Source organism: Delphinus delphis, chromosome 9, assembly GCF_949987515.2.
Source record: "Delphinus delphis chromosome 9, mDelDel1.2, whole genome shotgun sequence".
In the NCBI taxonomy this organism is placed as follows: Eukaryota; Metazoa; Chordata; class Mammalia; order Artiodactyla; family Delphinidae; genus Delphinus; species Delphinus delphis.
Genome location: NC_082691.1, coordinates 20,626,438 through 20,648,185, shown reverse-complemented (window position 1 = coordinate 20,648,185; position 21,748 = coordinate 20,626,438). Strand labels below are relative to the sequence as shown.

General features: G+C 40.7%; 1 protein-coding gene across 1 annotated transcript in view; it reads right to left on the bottom strand.

Annotated features, from left to right (window-relative positions):
• Positions 1-5,048: 5,048 nt before the first annotated feature.
• The window catches only part of ORC5 (origin recognition complex subunit 5), a 105,611-nt gene continuing 88,911 nt past the window's right edge, over positions 5,049-21,748 (bottom strand). Inside the window, exons 16-17 of the transcript XR_009520594.1 lie at positions 10,671-10,776; positions 5,049-5,156 (exon numbers count right to left, since the gene is read on the bottom strand). The gene's annotated coding sequence lies outside the window, so the exon portion shown is untranslated. The remainder of the gene's footprint in view (positions 5,157-10,670; positions 10,777-21,748) is intronic.

The window sequence follows — 21,748 nt, the reverse complement described above, 5'->3', positions numbered from 1 at the left end:
CCATATTTGTAATATATCCTAGCTAATTTCATCCAGCCTCAAGACTCTTTACAAATCCCTCCTATATACAGACTCTTCCATAACCAGGTCCTTGTCCAAAAGGACCTCATGCATATTCCTCCAAATTCCAAAATTACTGTAGTTGTTGCCTGGCTCGCTGTTGTGGTTTATCACCTACTGTTTTGTATTCTCAATTATACTTCTTTTTATTTATGAGTTGTCTTCCTGACAAGACTGTAAGCTACTCAAAGGTAGAAACTTTAATAGTTCTCTGATTCCTCTCTTATGCTTAGCAGCAGCAGCACCTTCTCATCATAATATCTCCTCTTATCTCTTCAGCTAAGGCAATCCCCCCAAAGGGCTGACAGCACACTCAGCAGCTGGGGTAACAAACCTTCATTTCTGATGGGGGCCTGGGTGGTACATCAGAACATCCACTATAATATTCAGGACAGTGTTAGTATAATAACCATAGAAGGTAGGGCCAGACCTTCCTGCACTTGGGCAGAGATTTTCTATCTGTCCTCTGTGAGAGTGTTGGGTGCAGATTTTCCTAGGGAGATGGATTGGGTGACCTCTGAAGGTTGACCTTATTTATTATCAGCCTACGTATGAATCAATAGCAGTTGAGAGGCTTCCTTGGGCAAATAATTATTGCCCTAATGAATCAAAATGTCAATGCTAACAAAACCTAAGTATCTGTTTGAGCACCCCTGTTCAATTACAGGTCCAAGGAATCCACCAATGATTCCCTTCCCCAAACCACACTCAAGAGAAACTGAAGAAGAGCTCGGAGCTGGCTCTAAACCTCTAAAAAACAAAACAAAACAAAATAAAAACTATAAGAAACTCTTGAGAAATAGAAGGTGGTTAGGTCTAGGGTGGGGTAGATGATGAGGCATGCTCTAAATGGGGATAGGCTGGCAGGGAATTTTCTAGTTGTGTTCTTTTCTCTTCCCAACATTCCCTGAGCAGAGATCATTGCCTTCTCTGCCATAACCACAGAGCCCTTAAGATAGTATCTTAGAAGCTCTGGAAGCTGCAGAGATAAAGAATATCAGGTCTCAGGGCAGATGAGCTGGCAAGCACCTGAGCAACCTGCTCTTCCTCAAAGCACCCTCAGCAGCTTTAGCAATGGCATCCTTGGGTAAAAGCAGTTCCTGGGAAGAGGGACCGAACTCCCAGGGTGGAAAGGATGATGCAACGGTGACTTAATCCTGGATTTCAGCACGAGGGTCTCTTCACCACGGGTCATTTCCCCAAAATCATTTGGTATAGAACTCACCATCTTCTAACTCACTTGAGGAAATGCTAGCCAGGGTCTAATAAGCTTTTGCCCTTCTATCCAGGTAGACACCACTAGCTGAATATATAAGCCAGGGTTCCAGTGGAAAATGGTGGCATATTCAACCTGATAATTTGAGAAAACTTTAATATTAAACTATTTATAGTTATGTAGGCAGCATATAGTGCTAGCAACAGACCTGAAAGGAGTTAAGAGATATTAGAATCACAAGGAGAAAGTTGGGATTCTGATCTTCAGTCAAGGACACAGCCAACACCATAGGGAGCAAAGTGAGAGAATAAATACACTTGACCTCACATTCTCCCCTCCCACCATTCTCCTGATGGTTCTTCCCAGTGGCTGAACCCAATAGGAAGCCAGAGGGCAAGGGAACCTGTTGATGTTGTCTGTATAGGTCAGCCGCAAGGGATACTGAGCAGGGTGGGAACAGATGGTGAGTGGATCTGGAGGGATGAACGGAAGACCTCCAGAACACAAAGTTAGCTGATGACCCCAAGGAACAAATAATGAGATATCTTACAAGGACAAACACTATGCAATGAAAACAAATACTGAAAAACTTGCACCAAAAAAGCAGAATTAATGTAACAAAGATTTTAAATGAATAAAATTCAGAGATATGGGTTTCCCTGGTGGCGCAGTGGTTGAGAGTCCGCCTGCCGATGCAGGGGGACGTGGGTTTGTGCCCCGGTCTGGGAAGATCCCACATGCCGCGGAGCGGCTGGGCCCGTGAGCCATGGCCGCTGAGCCTGCGCGTCCGGAGAGCAACGGGAGAGGCCACAACAGTGAGAGGCCCACGTACCGCAAAAAAAAAAAAAAAAAAAAAAATTCAGAGATATAAGGAGGAATATTAGAAACATGAAGCAGAGGAAAGCAGTTATGAAAAATAGGTAACTGAACATACTGTGATGGAGAATAATACAGTAAATGGGTTTAACAGCAGAATGATTATAGTCAAAGAACAAATTAGTGAGGTGGAAGACCTTCCCACAATTTTGGGTGTCCAACCCTTCCTTGGGTCCCTTGAGTCAAAGTAAGTTGCCTCTCTGCCTAAGCTAATTCTGTCACTGGCTACCACACTAACATACTTTAACACTGCAAAGCTTATTGTGACTAATAAATGAACGTAGATTATGAAAAAGAAAATAGTACTAAGAGCTAACATTTATGGAGGACTTACTCTGTAAGTACAGCACCGTTTTAAGTGCTGTGTCTTAACACAGCCCTCAACAATCTTAGGAGGTAGGCTTATTCCCTTATTCCTATTTTACGTATGAAAAAACTGAGACACAGAAAGGCTAAGAAACTTATCCAAGGTCACACAGCTAGTAATCAGCAACGTCAATATTCTTAACCATTGTGACATGTTGCCTTATATAGAGTAAAACACTATAGGTATGTAGAGCATTATTATCATTTGGAAGAAATTAACATAGGAACTAGTGTCCATGTTACTGTTATTAAATAACTATTCTGAGATATGGGTTTGTTTTTTTTTTTTAATCAGTATCTCATATAGAACCTTTCAAAAACTATTCGTGACATTTGGTACTTCTAACCTATGATTTCAGTTCTCTGACTTTAAATACTTCTATTACCTGAATCCAAATTAACTTTTACCGTGGCCCCAGTTTTTAGGGATGATTGCTATCGGTATTTTGGCTTATACAGCTACAGAGCCACATACAGTGTCTGTCTCTCTGTTATGCTCCCAAAGGAAGAAATGCTCATATTCTGATGTTTTATTATCAGGAAAGTCAGTAAATGATCTACACAGAGTTCACACGATATTCATAGAATGTGATCACATCATCTGAGATACATTCAGAGTCTCACTATTGAAGCTGTAAATCAAAAGCACAACACTTGTGCTGCCTGGTTCTCCTTGCAAGAGTATCTCTAAATTCATGTTAAACATATAAACGACTTTCTCAAGATTAGCAAATCAGATTCTGGTGAATCCCAATGCTTATCGAATTTATGCCCAGCAGAGGTTGGAAAGTTGCAAATTAAGTTTTCCACCCCTTCCTCTTAGCCCTCCCTGCAAAAGAATGAAGGACGCGTCAACTTTTTGTTAAAGGAAGTACTCAAGGGAGAGAGGCTTTTTCCTTCAGGCTATTCACTCCGTGGTGTCTGGTTTCCTACAGAGTGCTAAATATTGGTGGAAATCTGTTAGATGGAGTTTGTGCATTGGGCATCCTTGTACAAGGAACAGGAAATGAAATTACCACGTCATTTCACATAAATATCAAGTTGTCACCAAGAAGGCAACAACCTGTGCCAACATTAGATGTGAACTAGTGACTCCTAAGGAGCATGATGGCTTTCAATTTAAGAAAGGTTATGAGATGGGTGAGGAAACCAAGATGGCCAGAAAATACTTGTTTCTCTTGCAGTATAATATCTGAAATTTCATGGTTGGAGTTTCACTCCTTAGTTTCATATTTTGATGGGTTATTGAATTGCAATTAATCTAAGGAGAGGAGACATTTAAAATATTTTCAATTCTTTATTATCTTATTGGGAATGAGTTGCAGATCCTATGCTGTATGTTTTAGAAATGGAAATAAAGAATAAGAATGTACCTCTGGAAGGAGCGATGAGGGACAGGAGCTTAGAACACACCTAGTGTTGTCCAACTCCTGTCTTGCACTGCTATGTCTGACTGGTCAGTGTCTCACTGGGTCACTCAGTCACTGAACCAAAGGGGAATCGGAGGGGCCCGGCCACCCCACAGGAGTAATTGGGACGAATTCTTCCATAAAGAGGAAATCACAGTAGGCCTCAAGTCAAGTGAAAAGGGAAAGGGAGCCCCTGATGACATTGTGTTGTACTTGGTAACAACCAGTTAGATCATGAGCCAACACGTTTGAGCAGCCATAATGAAGTAACTGCTCTGGCCAAAGTTCTACTTGAAGGTGGTGAAGAAAGAAGAATGGAATTAAATAGAAATAGAAGAACTGGTTGCCCTCGTCCTTTGAAAATCCAGGAAGAAAAATCATATAGACACACAAAACAAGGAACAGAAATTCAAAGCAACATGTCTGCTACTTCAAATTGGTAGAACAAAGGCAAAGAGTATGTAAGTGAAAGTTGGATCTGAGCAAGATTGATCAGAGAGCACTTCCTGCAGAAAAGCTCCAAGCCTCACCAAAAGGTAACGTCAGACATAAGGCAGCAGGGAAGAGGTCATTCCCAGGTGTTTTTATTTCTTAATAACTGCCCAATATGTACAAATGAGAGTAGACATTGGTTACATGGGCCTCTGGGTTTCAATTATACTGTTATAATACAGGCAGTTCTTCAATGAAACAAGCCCCCCACTGTCACTAAAACTACTAATGTAACTATGGATTGCAGCTATGCAAGGTTTTCCTAAGTCTACCTACCTCTGTAATCTCATAATACCTCATATGTATCCCTTCCATTGTACTTGTAGTATTATAATAATCTGTTTATGGCTGTTTCTCTTAAGAGTTTGAAAGTTCCTCAAGTGCTAGGATCATGTCTTCTTCATCCTAGTAACCCCAATACCTGACATAAGGTAAGGTACATAGTTGGCACTCGATAATACTTATTTATTCAATCAATATTAACCGAGCACTTACCTTATGTCAGGTGGCATAGAGAGGTGAACAAGATCAATGGCATTCTTGCTCTGATGGTACATATATGCAAAGCCTGACAGTGAGAGGGTAAATGGATGAAGAAGTAAAGGTTTCCATATGCAGGTGCTGTAGATGTTGCTCTGTAAGGCCTTTCTTACTTCTTGAAAGAGATAAAACTCTTTGGTTGAAAACTTGTCTTTGTCTTACCAATAAGTGTGTCCACAGAGGTCCAAGGCTTCCCCCTAGAGCAGAAAGCTTTGTTGTTGGAAGGTCAGAAGAAGGCTGTCATGGGTAGATGGCCTGGCAGGGTGAGAGGGTGCAGGATAACCAGGCCTCCAGGACCTGAGCACCAAGAGGGCTGCTTATCAGTCTTTTTTTTTTTAATAACTTTTTTTAAATTAATTAATTTATTTTTGGCTGCATTGGGTCTTTGTTGCTGTGCGTGGGCTTTCTCTAATTGTGGACAGCGGGGGCTACTCTTCGTTGCAGTGCACGGGCTCCTCATTGCAGTGGCTTCTCTTGTTGCGGAGCACGGGCTCTAGGCACTTGGGCTTCAATAGTTGTGGTGCTTGGGCCCAGTAGTTGTGGCTCGCGTGCTCTAGAGCACAGGCTCAGTAGTTGTGGCACACGGGCTTAGTTGCTCTGTGGCATGTGGGATCTTCCCGGACCAGGGCTCGAACCCGTGTTCCCTGCATTGGCAGGCGGATTCTTAACCACTGCGCCACCAGGGAAGTCCCTGCTTTATCAGTCTTAAGTGGGATTTGTCTATACAGTATTTTGCCTACGCTGTCTCTACTTTTCCTAGTTCCAGATTCAGTCAGCTCATCAATCCTATTTACAAAATGTCTACTACTCATTTATGTGCTGTTTCTCTCAAGAATCTCATGCTGTGAATTTCTAGCTAAGTCTAACGTTTCTGTTTTTACTCTCTGAAGACAGTCCTAATAAAATTTTTTCCCCGCAGCTTGGAAAATAAAGTTTGCCATCCAAATAACTTTTGCTTGCTATTATCATCTAATCCTGAGCAGCCCTGAAGTTTTTCTAAAAAGAATTTTAATAGGAAAGTAAAGCATGTCTTAAATTTATAAAATAAAATAATGACAGTTAACAATTGACTTATCATAAAATAATGGATTTTGCATTTGTCATAATTGAGTGGTGACAGACATTCCAATCTCTAAAGATGCAGAGTTTTAAAATAGAAATCACTAAATTCTGTATAGCATTTTATAAATTATCTCTTGCTTCTAAAAACCAACCCACAAAGTATTTACTACGTGACTAATGATGAAACTTTAAGGAACTTTTTTTCTTCTTTTCCCAACTTTATTTCACGAAAAATTTCAAGTAAAGTTGAAAAAGAGTAGAGTATATACTCAGATGCCCCCCACTTAGACTGAACCATTGTTTTGCTAACTTTGCTTTATTTATACATATATAAAAATATTTCTCTCTTGTTGAACCATTTGAAAATAAGTTGCAAACATCATAAATTTTATCCTTAAATATTTCAGAATTCGTCAATTTAAAATAATATTCTTCTTTTATAGCCATAATATCATTTTCACCCTAAGAAAATTAGAAATTCTTCCCTAATATTGTCTAATATTTAGACCACATCTAAATTTCCTCAGTTGTCCCATAAAATGTATTTTTTTGTTTTTTTATTAAGATATAATTCACATACCATAAAATTAACCATTTCAAAGTGTACTTTTTAGTGGTATTATTATATACCATTATCACTATCTAATTCTAGAATATTTTCATCCCCTCAGGGAAATCCCTTACCCATTAGCAGTCACTCTTCTTGCTCTCCTCCCTCCAGCCCTGCCAACTATTCATCTTTCTGTTTCTATGGATTTGCTTATTCTGGACATTTCATACGAGTAGAACCATACAATATGTGTGTGGCCTTTATGTCTGGCTTCTTTCACTTAGCACAATGATTTTAAGGTTCATCTATGTTGTAGAATGTATCAGCACTCTATTTCTTTTCATAGCTTAATAATTCATAGCTGAAAAATAAAACTCCATTGTGAGGATATACATCTTGTTTATCCATTCGTCAGTGGACTGGACATTTGGGTTGGTTCTACTTTTCAGCTTTTATGAATAATGTTGCTATGAACATTAATGTACGAATTTTTTGTGTGGACATATGCTTTCAGTTCCTTTGAGTCTATATCTAGGAATGTAATTGTTGGGACATATGGTAACTCTAAGTTTAATATTTTCAGAAACTTCCAAACTGTTTCCAAAGCAGCTGAACCATTTCACGTACCCACTTGTAATACATGAGGGTTCCAGTTTCTCCACATCTTCATCAACACTTATGACTGTCCATCTTTTTTTTTTTTTTAACATCTTTATTGGGGTATAATTGCTTTACAATGGTGTGTTAGTTTCTGCTTTATAACAAAGTGAATCAGTTATTGTCCATCTTTTTTATCATAGCCATCCTAACATGTGTGAAATGGTACTCATTGTGGTTTTGATGTAAATTTACCTAATAACAATGATGCTGAGAACCTTTTCACGTAATTATTGACCACTTAAATAGATTCTAGGAACACTATCTATTCAAATTTTTTGCTCATTTTAAAATTAGGTTGTCTTTTGTTGTTGAGTTATAAATGTTTATTCTGGATATCAAACTTTTATCAGATATATGATCGGCAAATATTTTCTCCCATTCTGTGGTTGAACTTTCACTTTCTTGATGCTATCCTTTCAAGCACAAAAGTTCTCATCCTTGATGATGTTCAATCTATTTTGTCTTTTGTTACTTGTTTTTTGGTGCCATTTCTAAGAAACAATTGCCTAATCCGAGGTCACAAAGATTTACCTCTAAGTTTTCTTCTAAGAGTTTCATAGTTTTTGCTCTTACATTTAGGTCTATGATTAATTTTGAATTAAAATTTGTATATGGTGTGAAGTAGGGATATGACTTCATTTTTTTGTACATGGATATCCAGTTGTCCTAGCATTATTTGTTGAAAAGACTATTCTTCCCCATTGAATTCTCTTTCACCCTTGTCAAAAATTAGGTGACCATAAATGTATGGGTTGTTTTTGGTCTCTCAATTCTGTTCCATTGCTCTATATGTCTAAACATATGCTAATTTTATGCTAGTCTTGACTATTGTAGCTTTGTAGTAAGTTTTGCAATTGTTGCATGTGTCCTCCAACTTTGCTCTTCTTTCTCAAGATTGTTTTGGCTATTCTGGGTTCCCTGCATTTCCATATGAATTTTAATATCAGCTTGTCAATTTCTGCAAAAAAGACAGCTATGGTTTTGATACGGATTGTGTTTAGTATTTTTAAAACTTACAAAGAAAGTGATAGCCAATATGCTTTTCTAAGCAAAGAGGCTTTTTAAGGACAATCACTTTTGACTATTTTAATTGTTTCAAAGGACTAAATGCATGTATTTATTCTCATTTTTAAATAACTTCATTCATTTTGAAAAAAAATTGCATTAAATACATGCAAAACTGAATTTCAAAGGGTGTTCATGAATAAAGATGTGTGCTGCCGAGTAATCTACAGCACTCTTACCAAGAACTAGTGCTCTTTAATCAGCAACTCTTCTTAAAAAAAAAGATAATTTTGCAAGGGATTTTTTTTCTTTTGAAGAAATCTGATTGCTAATTATTAAAGAGAGTACTACATAACTCCAAACAACTAAGTGAGGAACAGATTGAAAGATGAATTTTCAGAGAATGAAAATTCAAAAAGCAACCACCACATTTCAATCTGTTGGTATAAGCTCTTAAAATGCTACTTCATAGAAGACTGATTGCCTAGGAGTTCAGTTAGCAATACTGTCAAAGAAAAAGATTTAAAAATGCTTCCCCTTACGAGTTTGGTGCCAAACTCGTGCAATTGATTTTTTCACTGCTCTTTATCTTCCTCAATGCCTCCTCATCACTTACCCCACCTTCTCTTCACTGAGTGCTTCCTTTTGGGGGGAATTTCAGGTATTGATTTTTTTTTTTTTTTTTGCGGTACGCGGGCCTCTCACTGCTGTGGCCTCTCCCATTGTGGAGCACAGGCTCCAGATGCGCAGGCTCAGCGGCCATGGCTCACGGGCCCAGTCGCTCCGCGGCATGTGGGATCTTCCCGGACCGGGGCACGAACCCGTGTCCCCTGCATCGGCAGGCGGACTCTCAACCACTGCGCCACCAGGGAAGCCCAGGTATTGATTTTTTAAAGTATGTTAAAATAAAATTAAAATACATTATTGCTTAAATCATTTATTTTCTTACATCCAGGTCACTGATGACCCATTCTACACCAAGCTCTTGAGTTACATCCTGGAAAAGTAGCAAGGACCTGGCTGGGGAGTGTATGGATCAATTCAGGTGGGTGTGCACATGAATATCAAGGTAGGATGCTATTCACCCTCCACTGACTATACAACAAGACAGACTTAGGTGTAAAATTTCCTAATAATAAAAATGTTTTGGTACTTCTAAGACAAATTCATCTTCAATAGGACTTAAGCTTGATTAGACAAATTAATTTTTTTCTATGTCAAATACTATGTAATAGAAGAAATAATACTCAAATATATATGTCATAACTGTGAATTTTGCCAGCTGCAAAATTTCATAGAAGATAGCTTCTTCATGGATTATATGAGGCAAATTTTAATGTCAAAGTGGCAATTTTCAATCACTCAGTTTGCTTCTGAGTTACCTACCTTCTGTCAGAAAGTCTGTTCAGAGAAGGAAATTCATCTTAATACAACTAAACAGGAAATGTACATAGTGAGGTAAATCTAATAAGAAAACTCAAGTAGCATATTCCAAAGCAAATACAAGTGATATTTTTCTTACCGAGTATTTTTTTTTTTCTGCGGTACGCGGGCCTCTCACTGTTGCGGCCTCTCCCGTTGCGGAGCACAGGCTCCGGACGCGCAGGCTCAGTGGCCATGGCTCACGGGCCCAGCCACTCCGCGGCATGTGGGATCTTCCCGGACCGGGGCACGAACCCGTGTCCCCTGCATCGGCAGGCGGACTCTCAACTACTGTGCCACCAGGGAAGCCCCTTACCTAGTATTTTTAATTCTCTGATCCACTAGCCTCCATGTATTATCCTAAATTACCAAAAGTTGAACATATGTAGATTTAATGTGTTTGGGCTTCAAAAGGTGATGTGTTAAGTCAAATACCCACTCACACAAAGATACATTCACCCTCACTAGTTTTACTGAAAGGTTTAACCTGCCAGTTGGGTGCAGTTTCTGAGAATGTCTTTGCTTAGTCTGGTTTGAAACAACTCAAGCCTGGGCTCTCCTTGCTTCAAAATCCTTGTAGAAAATTACTGCAATAAAGTATAATTTTCCAAAGAATTGGGATTATAATGCTTCCATATTTTTAACTTGTAATTTGGTATTATTAAAGAATGTACTCTATGAAAGTAGCTTTGAAATTATTTTTTTACTCTGACACATATAAAAAAATACATTTTACATTGCAAATCAGTACACACAGGAGTATGTGTATGTGTGTACATGTGTGTGCGTGCAACAACAGAAGTTTTACGAAACAATACTTGCCCTTACTACATGCAGTGCATTCTGATATTTTCTGTTCTATTTCTTTAATTTTGTAAAAATGCTGAGTAATCCACCCAACTGATTTCACAATTCAGTAACAGACCCCAACCTTCAGTTTGATAAACACTGTTTAGAGAAAGACAGTCTTATCACATCAAAGTAATCCAAGAATCGAACCTCAGTTTGTTACCTGATAATCCCAGCTTTGACTCAGCTGCTACCCCACTCTGAGTAACAGAGATGGCTTCTATTCTTCCCTGTTTTCTTTCTTCTGTAATGGTCTCAGATGCCACATACTGCAGGCAAATACAAACATGCCAAGAGATAAGACTAAGCAATCATGTAGCATCAGTCGCAGAGTTTAAAAAAAATCTCTCATCTTGAACATAAAAATCTATAAAATTGGTGATTATGTAATCAGCAATCAAGAGAAGGGCAAATATTGAAGGAGAAATAGTCCCACGAAAGCAGAACACATATAACATTCTACAGTCTGCCTCCCTCTAGACTAATTTTTTATCCTCTGTCCTTCCTACTGTCAAATTTTTTGCTCAGTAGGTAGAATACGGTCGCCTCCTTTGCCCTAATGTCTGCTTTCTTTTCCAGAAAGTTGCTTTTTTCTCAGACTCATGGCACCCTTCCATGCAGTCTCTCTCCATCCTTCTCTAGCATTCTCTGAATAATGGAGGCTCTTTTATTCAATCCAGGGCACTAGCTCTCACTTGACTCCTCACCCACTAATCAATCACTCATTGCCCAAGGATTCCCAGTAAACTCTGGCTCCCCTTCCTCCCTGACAGAACATCTTTTCAGCTTTCATCAAACAAAGGCACATGACTACATAGCCAACCTAGATAAGAACAACACAAAACAAAAGAGGGGTTTAAAACTTTTTTACTTCATTACAGACAACGTCGTTGTCTATTGGGTAGATATTAGCCACTGTATCTACCCAGCATAAGATAAAGATTTGATTTGATATACCCAGGGGCTAGGTGGAATTGATTTAGCCATAGGGAATTCTCTGCCCCAGCCCTGGCCAGAGAAAAATTCCCTTTAGTGATCTTGGCCTTTCTGTTTAACTGCACATATCTCCTTGCTAGTGGGGCTGTGTCACTGTAAATCTTCCATCTCATCACTTGTGGTTATTGTTAATTATTTGTACTTTTCCTTCAGTGACTCTCTTATTACTCATATGACCAAACTAAATACAAATTAAACTTGTAACCTAGAGTGGAGTAGAACTAGACCAGCAACTTTCTGTCCAAAAACGTTGTTTCAGCATCTGCCATCTCATCTTTTTGGAAGTCATATTTTATATCATCCCATCTAAAAAAGATGGACTAGATAACATTTAATATCAGGTGACAAAGCTCAACAGAGAAATAACCTGCTTGACTCTTTTTACTTTATTGTTTTTCCCTGATTTTAACTAACAGATACCTACATATATATTTTTTCCCCAATATTATATAAAGGTATAAAGATAAAAGTGAGAATCAACCATCATTCCACCACCTAGAATAACCACCGACAACACTTTGGTACATATCCATGGAGATGTTATTCTCATAAATATGTCACATACACATTAATGCAATATTTAATATTTTAGAGAATCTCAAAAGCAGTTCCTTTTGGGTGGTTGGACGAGGCATAATTTTTTTCTACTTCTTTACCTCTTTCTATGCTTTGCACATTTTAAAATAATGTCCATGCATTGGTTGCATATCACAATAAAAGAAAGTAAAAAACTGAAAAGACCAAGCGAGGGGCTACCATGAGGAGAGATGTCATGTGGCCAGATGGAGGTTGGGGCAGGCAGGGCACAGGCATGGGAAAGGCGTGCAGGTGGGACTGGGGACGGGTGTGCAGAGGAAGGAAGCCCCAGCTGATCACACCTAATTCTCAGTTCCTGCTGTTGTTCTCTCAGAACTTTCACACTTGGGCACCTTCACAGTCACTTGCACATATGTTTATATTTCCCAGGACTTCACTAAGAGCTGATAAAAAGAAAATTACCTAGATCTTTTGCCAATGTCAAGAAGTGAGGAATAATTTATATGTTTCCCCTTAACTTCTGCTGTTTGGATCATTATGAAAAACTTTGCTCATAGATAGGATGTAGCTGACAGGAAAGATGTGATGATTATCTGTGCTCTCTCCATCAGGCTTGGAGTGGAGGAAGTGCACACATCTCTGCAGGCCCGGACTGACTCCCCATAGGCCACTTTTGCCATGCAACTCTATTAAATTACACTCCTTCACCAATCCCAGGAAAACTCCCCCTCTTTCCCTAATGAAGCATCTATCACCCTTTCCACACTGAATCTACAGCCCACTCCCTCTCCTGCACCTTCATATCTCAGCCCCATCCATCTCTTCCCTTTGTTTTACTCTAGGAGGGAGGCATGTTATATATTGCTTGTGTAATGCTTTAATCATGGATTATGGGTTGCTTTACAGCTCCCCGAATGCCTTGGCAAAGTCTCTATATAAATAGAAGTATTATTATTAAAGTCAATTAATCAGAGGCACAATTCACTTTTCAGTGTCTGAAACCTTACTGATGCAGAAAAGGCTTCTTGTTCACCTCCAGTGAAACAACATTTTTGGGAATCAGTAATATAGAACATGGGACTACAGAGGTCCTTAATTAGATTGTGCTTTGCACATACATATGGATGCACTTCTTTTTGTTGACCTGTTAAGGATCAGTGATTGATCAGCAGTGAAATAAGACACGCTACTGAGTAATTATGTTTAGGAAGTGCTAGTGAGGCTTGTCACATAATTTGCAAGCTATTTTAATTCATACTCAGCAGAAGAAAGGAGAAGCAGCTCCATGTATAATAAGAAATCTCTCACCCACCTCAATTTCTTTTGATAGATTCTCTGTCTGGAGTAGCTAATTCTTTTTTCTTTTTTAATTTTAGTAAACTTTTTATTGAAGCATACATATACATACAGAAAAGTGCACAAATCATAAGTGAACAGCTTACTAAATTTCACAATGGAAACACAAAAAAAGTACTACTCAGCTTGCCGTGGGAAGTGGCCTCAGTTCCGCCGGGGGCAGCAGTTCCACCATCAAATACACCCCCGACTCCTCCTCCAGCAGGAAGAGCTATAAGCACTGAAGCCCTGCCTTTGCCTTGGTTCCACAATGTCTCAGGCCCCCTCTCAGCTGCATTACCCTCTCCTCCAGTTCCTTCTTCTCTCCTGCTTCCTACTTCTTTTACTCCTTGAGTTAGAACTGAAGTTGCTGAGAGCCCTCATCTCCTCTCTGCCAACACCTATTCCACCTGAGCTTCCATTGCTCACTATCAGAAGGTCACCGCCTGGGTCCTACGCCACAACGGGGCAACTCCCCCTTGCTTTCCACTGGCCTAGGAATTCTCCATCATACAGGCGCTGGGTCCTCCCTTGCAGTGATCATGAAAGTACAAATGGCTAGTTCTGTGATGTACAGGGTCTGTATCCCTGTGATGTTTCCTCTGCTCTTTGCCGCTACGATTGCTGAAGGAAGACAGCGGGGCTCCAGGCGGATGGCCTTCAGTCCCACCAGGGCTCAGTAGGTAGATTAAAAGACTTCTCAGACATCTATCTTGATACCGATTTTAAATTTTAAAATTATCTAGGGACTGGAAGACAGAGTAGGACGGCACAGTAGTGGTATTTGGGCAAGTTATTCTGAGGGCCTCCCTGGTGGTTTCTGGGTAGGGTCCTGCCTTTTTAGTTCATTCCATCCCTCCTCCCTTTCCTAGTTTTTCCACTCCCTGGCCTCCTTAACTTTCACCTCCTCTCAACTCTCCTCCTTCCCTCTTTCTTGGTCTCCCTCCCATCAGAATCTGGAGGATCTTCACCCACATCTGCTCTGGATCTTTCTCTCCTGACTTTACCCTTGCTTCCAGGCTGAGCGGAGACAAAAGACTGGAGCCTCAGCGCTCTTGAGGCCCACAGGTTCTGCCCCCTCACCTTCCCACGTAGGCTTCCTTAGGGTTAGTGTGTTCACAGCACTGCTGGCAGCTGAGGACTGAGCAGGTGGAAGGAACACATAAAGGGAAGGATGGATGTAGGTGGAGGGTGAACAGAGGGATGAGCAGAACCATTTCAATCAATTCTTTCTGGTTTCCCGCTTTGACTCCCGGGGTCAATCAAATTCAGTCTGGCTGATTTAATATTTACTGTGCTCCTTGTACCATCACCAAGCACTATTCAATTTCAGGTGCTGAGGTGGCACAGTTAGAGTCTTGTTTCATTTTGGCTCCAGCAAATCCATCCTTCTCTCCGAAAACCCAAAAGGTGGTTTATGGGGATTGCTCGTCGACGGAGGGGTTGCTGCTCTTGTGTCTCCTGCCAGAGGGATGTTGCCTGTTCTGTGTCAGTAGGAGACCATTTAAAACACCAGCAAGGGACCTGGACCTCCTGCTTCATCATTATGCCAAGAATCCCCAGCCTGTATTTCTTTTTCAACTGATTCTGACAGGTTGGTTTTTGTATTTTGCCCACTGGCAGCCTAAATTGGAAACTTGGCTAAAAATGAACTGGCTGAAGTTCAATCCAGACAAGATGAATGCCCAGGGTTGGTAAACTATAGAAATTGGAAGAGATACCCTGGTCTCTCTTTACACAGGGTTTTCCACAAGGGGATGATGGAGGAAGGAATGTCAGAGGAAGGAATGGGACTATCATTTGGCAAGTGTTATATTGTGTTGAGGCAGAGTAGTGGGATGGTGGACATTAAAAGGGCTTTGGATCAAACCATCTGAGTTAAATCCCGGCTGCATCAACTAGCTGGGTGACGTTAGGCAAGTTGCTTCAACTCAAAGCCTGTTCTCCAGTCTGTCGTTTGGGATGGTAACGCAGGCCTCAAAGGTGAAAGGCTGCAGTCAGCTGGATTATGCATGTGGAGGGCCTGGCGTAAGGTCTGGCACAGCTCCTCCAGAGAGTTGTGTCTTTACCTCTTCTGGATGGGATTCTGTTTTTAAAACCAGAGGATGCTGATGTCAGGGCCCTAGGCTAAAAGCCAGAGTTTTTGAAGGGGCTAGATTTCAGGTCCGATTGAAGTTAGGTTTCAAAAGGGGCATGGTTGAAACTCCAAAAATGTAGCTCTTCAGTTTGCATTTCCGTTGAACAAATCTTACAAAATGCCAAATGTCTACCATTCCATTACATCCACAGCAGAGAGTATGTGTGTGAGGATCTTCTGGTCTTGGTGAGCTGTCACCAGAGTCCAGATCCTGAACCACAAGAGGTACTCCTGAAGAATTATCTTCTTGTGCTTCTTCGAGCTGGGAATTCCAGTAAAACTTGGAAATAATCATTTAACCCATAGAGCAGCTTAAACTGCTTAAACTGCCATTGGGAAGTAAAATCCACCAAATAAGAATCAATGGCATATAGACATTGATATACATATTTAATAGATGATATGGTATGATAGCTTGCTGGGATTATTTGTTATTGTCTCAAGGAAAGTATGGGAGAATTACACACATGTATCTTCTGTGTAAATGAAAGTATAATATTTTTATACCATAAAACACTTATTAAGAGCCTGTATTATACCTGGAATCATGTCTCATGATAGACTCAGAGATGGGAAAAGATACAGGCCCATCCCAAAGGAGGCCACAATCCAGTGTTTGAATTCATGGCTCTTCAGTGTAGTTTTTACACACAATAAAGAGAAAAGTTTCTCTGAGGAAGCACACTTCTGAAGTTATAATGGTAGAAAAAAAGACATGAGACCAAGACAACTGATTCCTTTTTTCTCTTATATGCTACATCCCCATAGCTCAGGAAATCTTGTTAGCTCCATCGTGAAAGTATATAACTAGACTCTACCGACTTCTCACCACCTCTCTTGCTACCACCCTAGACCAAGTCGTCATCATCTCTCACTGGGAACAGCCTCTTAACTGATCTCCCATCACACTCTATTCTAAACACAGTGGACTGAATGGCCCTTTTAAAGCCCGCCACCCCTACACTCCTGGCCCTATGCTCTGTAGTTTCCTATTTCACTCAGAGTAAAAGCCAAAGTTGCCCCAGAAATCCAGGTTGCCATTCCCTCTCCAGCTTCGTCTCCAATCACCTCCCCTGGAGCACCCTGCTCTAGTACACTGGCCTCCTTGCTGCTCCCTCACCCATCCTCCCAGCTACCCTAGCCCAGGGTCTTTGCACTAGCACTTCCCTCAGCCTGGACCGTTCTTCCCCCATAAAGCGACATGACTAACCCCTCATCATCTTCAAACTTCTACTCAAACGTCACCTTCTCAATGAGGCTTACCCTTACCACAGTATTCTAAATGGTCACACATACACACACACCCCCAACCCTGGCACTCCTAACTTGCATTTCTGTCACTGATTTACTGTTTTACATTTGTGTAATTTGCTTGCTTATTATATGTATAGTTTATCCTTCTCCTTCCACCAGAATGTAAACTCTATTTTTGTTATTTTATTCACTAGTGTATCCTAAGCACCTGGAACATTTAACAATACGTTTGTTAAATGAACGATTAATCACATAACCAGGGTAGGCACATACCTTAGAAGTAATCTGACCTCTCCCATCTGACACCTCAAACTTTTCAGGAATTGTGCTACAAAAACTGAGAACGATCTGTATTTCTATGCTCTAAACGAAGTTCTGCTAAGAGTGCACTTCTTGGCAATGGATTAATTTACACAGTTCAATTTGATTTCAACCACTGGATCTAAAATTATCTGCAGTGAGGGACCCTTTTAATTTTTTTAATTAAAAAAAATTTTATTGAAATATAGTTGATTTATCATGTTGTGTTAGTTTCAGGTATACAGCAAGGTGATTCAGTTTTATATATGTTCTTTTTTAGATTCTTTTCCATTACAGATTATTACAGGATATTGAGTAGAGTTCCCTGTGCTATACGGTAGGTCCTTGTTGGTTATCTATTTTATATATAGTAGTGTGCATATTTTAATCCCAAACTCCTAATTTATCCCTCCCCTGCCTTTCCCCTTTGGTAACCATAAGTTTGTTTTCTGTGTCTGTGAGTCTACTTCTGGGGACCATTTTTTTTAAGAGAAAAAAATACAATCTGCAGTAGACCGATACTTTTAAACATTACAGTAAAAAGTATTACAAGAAAAGTAAAAATAGAAATTTAAGAATTAAGTTAATAATAAAATATAATGTACTACTATTATGTTCAATGGAAATATAATTATCAAAATCCTGAGCATCTATTCTTTTTTTTTAATTTTTTTATTTTTGGCTGTGTTGGGTCTTCTTTGGGTCTTCATTGCTGCATGCGGGCTTTCTCTAGTTGTGGTGAGAGGGGGCTACTCTTCGCTGCGGTGGGCAGGCTTCTCCTTGCAATGGCTTCTCTTGTTGCAGAGCATGGGTTCTAGGTGCACGGGCTTCAGTAGTTGTGGCACGTGGGCTTCAACAGTTGTGGCACGTGGGCTTCAACAGTTGTGGCACGTGGGCTTCAGTAGTTGTGGCACATGGGCTCTAGAGCGCAGGCTCAGTAGTTGTGGCTCATGGGCTTAGTTGCTCTGCGGCATGTGGGATCTTCCTGGATCAGGGCTCGAACCCTTGTCCCCTGCATTGGCAGGTGGATTCTTAACCACTGCACCACCAGGGAAGTCCCCTGACCACCTATTCTTAATTTCTATTCTTACACCATGGTTGGCAAGTAAGAACAGTTGGAGAAACATGCTTTGAGAAGCACCGGACTAGACTCTGCTTCAGAGTTCACTCTGCTCTCCTGCCCTCCTGAGGCTCTCAGCATGCCTTTCCCCTTGTGCCCTCAGGTTAACAAGGTTGGCCTTTGTGTTTTGCTAACTTTGTCCACAATCTCCCTCCAAGGAAGGCCTCCAGAAGCCTCCTATAGAATCCTTGCACATTCTAGTTTAACAGAAGCCTAGTGAGCTGATCTTTGGAACATACTGATAAAGCCTTATCTTTCCGAAGTCTTTTATTCTTCTGTTGGGGAACAGCAAGGCCACCATTTTCAGTTGATTTTATAGTTGATTATGCTCCCTGTTACTAAAAACATATTTCTTAAAATGCAATATGTTTAATACAGTTTGTATATATGGTACTTGAGAACACCTAAAAATAAGTCAAAAATTTTATCCATATCTATGAATGTAGTGGGGCAATATAATGCTTATTTTACAACAGTTAATAGTCTATTGCCTGGTTACAGTAACACTAAGAATTGTATCTATTAAAGAGATGTGACCATTTTAAAACTGCTGAAAAAGTGTTTTGGGGGATGAAGTTGAAATATAATTCGGAAAATAAAAGAGGTAGTAAACTCATATTTTTCTAGACATTTAAAAACTCTGATACATGCAACAGAGTTCCCATTTCAGTGTGCAGCAATTTCTCCCCTTAACAATACCCTGACTGAGCTTCTGTAAACTTACCAGGCATTTGTTTTCAGTTTATGTACCAGATTTCTCCATGGAGATACATCCATAACATGAAGGCATTCAACACAGAACATGACATGCAATGCCTTTATTCTGCTAGTTTAATTAATGCCGTGACAACTGCCTGGCAGAGACGGCAGTGCAGAGGAGGCCTCTGTAGGGAACCGCAGGTTATAAGCAGTAAGAAAACCGTCAAACTGTTCCTGAGATCCAGTATATCAAAACTCGAAGCTTTTTTTGCAGCATCACTGGAGATAAATTCCAAGGAGAACAAGCAACTTGAAAAATTGGGTTGTTTAGTCTAACAAAGAAGAAAGTCAGTAATGATACAAGCCGTCATTTTTTACGCATTTCAGATTTCTAGAAAATGGTTTCCCCACCTTAAAACAAAATTCTGAAACTAATATAATATTGCAAATCAACTACACTTCAATTACAAAAAATCCTAATATCCATTCAAGCCATATAAGTTCTCAATGCCCTGAATACTTTGCTTGAGGAATTCAAGTTTCTCTCCTCCCTTCAAGGGGGATATTGACCATCAACACGGGGCTGGGTATAGTGGTGAACCCGACAAAGTCCCTGCCGCCATGAGTGAGCCGGGGGCAGACAGTGAATGAACCATCAGATACAGGATAGGAGGATGATGAATGAAGTGGAGGTGCCATTGCACACAACAGGGTCAGGGAAGGCCTCTCTGATGTTTGAGCTGAGACTTCAGTAAGGGAGGGACTGAGACCACTAGGGAAAAAGTGTTCCAGGCCATGGGGGCAGCAAGTGCAAAGGGCTGAGGCAGGAGCCTGTTTGCTGGGCTTGAGAAAGAGCAAGAGGCCGGTGTGGCGGGAGCAGAGGGTGCAAGTCCAAAGCGGCTGGAGCTTAGGTGAGTGTTAGCCAGAGGCCCATCACGTGTAGAGCGCCATGAGGGTTTGTGAGTCTACGAAACAAAGGCCTCTTTCATATAACAAATGTCTTCAAATGGCCCTTTTACTCTCTTGTAATAAAAACCTGTAGATAATATAGCTTTCACTAATAATTTTAAAAAATTAATATAATGCCCCAACTCCAGGAAGAAGTAGAAGGCCTACAATAAAATAATTCTTTCCCAGCCATACCAGAAACTATAATGAGTTAATAGGATCCTTGCACCTGTATATCAAATCACTGTGCATCTGACAATGGACTGATACCAGTGTGTTGGCAACTCAAGAGCATCATGTTGCCGTATAGAGATTTTCTGAAATGGCAAGTACTCTTGAAGAGTTCTGAACAAAACGAAGTACAAACATTCCCTGAGGTATGCAGCAGTTGCATTCTTGGATAATTAGGTATGTGGAAAAAGCCTGTAAAAATTAGTTTGCATTTATGTGTAAAATGGACTTAGGATCTAGGCTTGAGTCATAATTAATAGATTTCAGGACTTTCAGAGGTCTTCCTGGATGCAGGACACTTTTGCGTTGTGGGAAACTATTCTGAGCATCGTACAATGTCTGGCATTCCTGCCCCACTCACTAAATGCCAGTAGTACCTCCACATACTTCCCATAAGCCCCCCAGTAGACAGTATCATCTCCTTGGAAACCACTGTGATAGTCCATGACAGAGGCTTTGGGTTTTACGAGAAGGTGTTGGGGGTTTTGAGCATGGATACAGACCAGTGCTGTCCCACAGAACTTTATATAATGATGAAAATGCCCTATATGTGCCCTGTCCAATAACATGGTTGCTACCCACAGGTGGCTACTGAGAGTTTTAAATGTGGCTGTGCAACTGAATTTTTACTTTTATCAATTACTTAAATTTAAATAGGCACATGTGGTTAGTGGTTGCCATGTTGGACAGAACAGTTACAGATGATATAGATTCCTGAAAACCAGTTTTTTCTTTTGTAGTCATCCCTCCCCACCTTACTTTCATGATCATTTCTTCTTTATTCTGTGGATATAACCACATTTGAAAACCTAACTCCTTGAAAGAGTTGGACTTGGACCACTGCACTGTCACTTACGTAAGGGCTAATTAAGTAAAAAATAATGGGGCCTGATACCCAACACCTCTTACCAAACATGGGCTAGCAGTGAGCTGAGCCCTTCCCCCAAATGAAGAATGTCTGACCTGTAAGCGAAATCACCTGAGGGACTAAAGTGTTGTACGAACCTGAGGTTTAGAAGACAAAGCTATAGCACAGTGAGGACTGAGAATGGGAGAATAACAGGGGAAATGAAGACAGAGTTAAAGGGGCCAAGACAGGAAGCAGAATGATGCAAGAGAACAGCTTAACCTGAGGAAGGGGGTGGGCAGCCTTTAATGTAATGATACAGTATGCTCAAATCAGGGGGCAGTTATCTCCCTACAGTTGCTGTGAACTGGGTGGTGCGACACCAGTTAGGTGAACTTCCTTGCCGACTGGACCCTCCTTCACTCTTCCTGAAGAAGAAAGCATTCCTTGTTTCCAGACTTTGCTCAGCTGTTTCCTCGCCTTAAAATCTTACCAGGTCTGCAGTGTCCTGGCTACATGCCACCGCCTCCTCTGTATACTGTCACCACACAATGGACTGTCACACACCACACATCCAGTTGGATGAATCACCTTCCAACTCCTTCACTCTGTGTGCCTCTATCACAGCATTTACCCCAACCAGGTGAAAAAAGGCCTCCCCTCACTCCCCGAGTGGATGTGACCCTCCCCTCTCTTGAACACTTTGACCCTTTCCTTGGTCATAACGTGGTGTGTGCATCCTGGTCCCGTCCCCCTCTGCAGAGTGCCTACCCAAAGTGGGTGCTGGATGAACAGCTGTGAATGGGAATTTAGCTACTTTTCCCCTTCGCAAAGAAG